Source organism: Ctenocephalides felis, unplaced genomic scaffold (assembly GCF_003426905.1).
Source record: "Ctenocephalides felis isolate EL2017-DRISC unplaced genomic scaffold, ASM342690v1 CF-g0.4_SCAFFOLD_01886, whole genome shotgun sequence".
NCBI lineage: Eukaryota > Metazoa > Arthropoda > Insecta > Siphonaptera > Pulicidae > Ctenocephalides > Ctenocephalides felis.
Genome location: NW_020538040.1, coordinates 170,905,761 through 170,910,289, shown reverse-complemented (window position 1 = coordinate 170,910,289; position 4,529 = coordinate 170,905,761).

The following is a 4,529-nucleotide window of genomic DNA, read 5'->3' as shown; positions in this document are numbered from 1 at the left end:
GTGAGCGTTAGGACTTTAGCCTGAATTAAAATTAAAATCTGAATTATTTTCGATATACTAATTTTTTTTTTTAAAAAAAGAAATTGCAAAAAAATATTGCAATAATTTTTTTTCCAAAAGCAATTATTTTATCAAAACAAGTAAAATATTTTTTGAATAATTCAAATCGGATGCTAAGTTCTCCCAAAAACTGTCTTTTTTTGCACATTTAGCTCGGTATCTCCAAAACGGCTGGACCTGCCTTTGTCAAAAACTAAACACCACGTCTCCCCATTACGAATTGAATGTTTTTTTTTGATCATTCAAATCGGATGCTCCGTTCTCTCAAAAACTCGATTTCTATTTTCTGCACTCTTTGCTTAATCAGCACATCTCCCTATCAATAGAAATCGAATGTTTTGTGAACCATTCAAATCGGTTGATCCATGCGCCGGAAAACATAGACGAAAAAATGCCGACACACAAACACACACGCACACATCCATTTTTCTGAGGTATGCCAAAATGCTCAAAAACCTCTGAAACGTGAAGATATGCAAAAATTTTCATTTTCGATTTTTGGCCCATTACTATAACTAACCCTACGAGAAGTTAACAATTTCTGTCAAAAACTGCTTTAATCACTCTATTTTTTGTTCGAATTACAGAATATTGGAGAAAAATTTAATTTCTTTTCTTTTCTTCCTAAAAAAATTCGAAACCGCTTAAAACCGTTTTTGGTTATTCCAAAACCGGTTTTCCAAAATGTATGGTAATGGTTTTTGTATAAAGGTACCCTAGCAGGTAACTACACAATTAGTTTTTTTCCAAAGCCCTGAAGTTCATTCTGAAAGCCCTCCGTAATTTGAAAAATTCGTCAGAGCTTTTCAATTTGTATCTATGTGATTAGCTGCCAAATGAGTATTGTCACTAAAAACTCATATTTATTTTTATTAAAGAGCATTATCCCCGAATCCAACAACATACAATTCGTGTTTCTCTTTACATTTTTATATTTAATTCCCTAAAGAAGTGATCAAAAATAGATGTTTCTCCAAAAATGTTATTATACTAAGACTCTCAATAGAAAATTTCTGTAATTACAAATATATTTACTTTCTTTCGTATGATGAGTTGCATTAGCTAGATTAAATATTTTTCATTTTTAAAACGGTTTTGTTCGGTACAATAAAATCGTCTTCCGACTCTTGCGATAAAATTATTACCGCGTCCAATGAATTCTGATGAGATATCACCTTCCATCACAACGAAAGTGAATTTAGCAAACTTTATTTTTATTTATTTATTCTTGATTCAATTTAATTTGAAATTTGAAAATTAGTTATTAATAATTAATTTTCTGAATCGGTTGATTTGAAAATAATAGGCAGAAGATATTTTTGATTGTATAATATATAAACTGTAGATTTCTTAGGAATCTATGCTGGACTGAAAACAAATTAAAATCAGCGGTGATAAATATAAGTTTTTGATACTATAAGAAATAAAATATGTCAAGAGCAGACATCGTCAAATACATCAAAAAAATTGTTTTGGCATTTTCAAAATAGTCTGCCACTATGTTAACCGCGCGTTAATTGTCTGCCATTGGTATAGTAATAATATTATATTTTCAAATTTTCAAAGCGACAGTCATCGTCAAATGGTTTTTAAACAAGCGGAAAAAGGTACCTTTATCATTTGCGCAGTAGTTGTGTCCGCCACTTTGAGCTTAGTCAGTCCCCATCATCTCATGTAAGGGGCCTCAATGCACAGAAACTCAGGCCTCGTCAAAAACATACCGTCACTAGCCCATTGGCTCTTAGTCCATATGCATTTCTGTAGATTGAAGAAAAATTGTCATATGATTTGATGTGAAATAGCTGAACAAAAATTAATGAAGGTAATATTGCAGAAACCTTCTCAGAACTGTGGAAAACCAGCTCGTAGTCAAATAGAATCATTGAGAAAGAAATGTATTTCTGTAGTTTAAAACATGAGTCTATTGATTAGAGCATATTGTAAACGCAAATGCGCAACTAAATAAACGGGGTAAATGAAAAATTTCAGGCCTTATTGTGCTACTCTGAAAACTTCCACTTCCAGGGGCGAATTTTTGCACATTTGGTGGCATTTTCAAGAACTACTTAATTATAATTTAAATTGCTTAATTTAAAATGTATTTTAACTTACTAGGCATTTGTCGGATGAGAGTATATTAATGGAAATAAATAAATCATTTTTTCAGCACAACACCTGATGCAAAAAGGTGAATACCAAAAATTTCGAATATTCCAACACCAAGGATCAATATGAGAATGTACATGTTACGTGGTCCTTACATATCAAAAGATTATTTTATAGAATAAAATATTCTGCTCTGCTATCATTGTAAACTCTAGTCTATTGAAATAACATCCATGTAATGAGGTATTGTTCGTTCTCAGCAAAAGCGTATTATTTTTCATGATCATAAGTGCGAGAGTCCTACTGACGGTTCAACGGTTCAATTAAATATATAGTACAAATAGTGCAACTGCGCATAGTAATATAAAGAAATCACCTGCAGTGGCACTAAACGTATCATATTCGAGCAATCATAAAAAATATAACTAATTATAAGCATACAAAACTACATAAATATATATTATTAACAGCAGTCAGAACTAAGTTGTAGTGAAGTCTTCTGAACGTCGTGGCCTTATAAATAGCAAACCAAAGAATTTAAGGCATAATGTTAATAACACATTAATTCATTTAGGTCATAAAACTATATAACAGGTGAAATTAAATAGGTAAATATTATTTTATTTCTAAAAAAAGTTATTGTAGAAAATATTTGATTACTTTGTTTTGTGATTGTAATCGGCCACATTAAATAAATATTTAATTTTAACTTATTATTTCATAAAATTCCTTTAAAATTAAAAATTAGACATCGGACCAGTTCGCCACTTGGCTGTCCCATTTTACCTCGCCTATGGGGTAAAAATGACCAACTGACAATTATTTGAAAAATAGCGAAAAATATACATTTCTATAATGATGAATTAGCTGGGAGTTTTACTGAACGTAGTCAGATAGTTGTTTGTTTGTTATGTGTTATTTGGTGTAATATAATTAGTTTGTTTTTCACAATATAATTACACAAAGTCAAACTGGACCTCTGTACCCCGCCCTACCCTATGCCATATTCACAGAATATATTTTGTATACAAATACATTTTTAAATATTTGAATAGAAATCAAAACTTAATCCTATGCATTATTTTGATGATACTTTTTAACTACATAGCGTTTTAGAAGACAATGCAACAATTGACATTTCTTTATTTGTAATATATTATATTTTTAGAATGTTATGAGAATTACTCTAAGACTGATAATTTGAATTTTTTTTATGTTTCCACAGCAATCAGAACTCTCAGCTGTTTTTGTGTATGACTTATGACCTAAGGTATTGATATGAGAAGCAACCCATCGGTTATCATTCTCCTATGTGTGGGGTTTTTATATATTAGCTCTTATGTCTAATAGTGTGCATATGATTGTATAATGCAACTATGTCCACGAAGGACGATTTCCACTAGGAATTATATTGTGATCTATAACCCCAAGTGGAAATATGACATCAAAGTTGCCTGATGTCAGGCTTGGCGGTAGCGGGAATCGAACCAGCGAACCTGGGTCTAGCTGGTGCTAGCCCACGCTCTAACCGATATCGCCACCGCTGGCCCCATTTTAAATTTGATGCAGCAATGTCGGGGAAAGGCAATTTTCACTTGGAACCATATTTCCATTTATTAAAAACTGATCACTACTTTTGGATAGCTGTCTTCTTCAAGCTGCCCGTGGTAGTACGGAATTTGGAACTTTCTGGTGAAAGACCAAAGCTACCAAGGGAAAGCCAAATGTTGACTTGACTTTCAGGCCAATAACGTAATTATTCAGACAAAAATGTATAAATGTGATAATGAGCTGTCTGTGGTAGTCACGAAATTTGGAACCTTCTGGTGAAAGACCAAAGCCACCAAAAGAAAGCCAAATATTGACTTTACTGTTAATTCAGGCCGATAACGTAATTATTCAGACAAAAATAGTGAAAGACAGCAAATGTTGACTTGACTGTTAATTCAGGCCAATAACGTAATTATTCCGACCAAAATTGTATAAATGTGATAGTGAGCTGTCTGTGGTAGTTACGTAATTTGGAACCTTCTGGTGAAAACCCAGAGCCACAAAAAAAAAAGCCAAATATTGACTTGACTGTTAATTCAGGCCAATAACGTTATTATATAGACAAAAATAGTGAAAGACCAAAGCCACCAAGGGAAAGCCAAATGTTGACTTGACTGTTAATTCAGGCCAATGACGTACTTATTCAGACCAAAATTGTATAAATGTGATAATGAGCTATCTGTGGTAGTTACGAAATTTGGAACCTTCTGGTGAAAGGCCAAAGCCACCAAAAGAAAGCCAAATATTGACTTGACTGTTAATTCAGGCCAATAACGTAATTATTCAGACAAAAATAGTGAAAGACCAAAGTC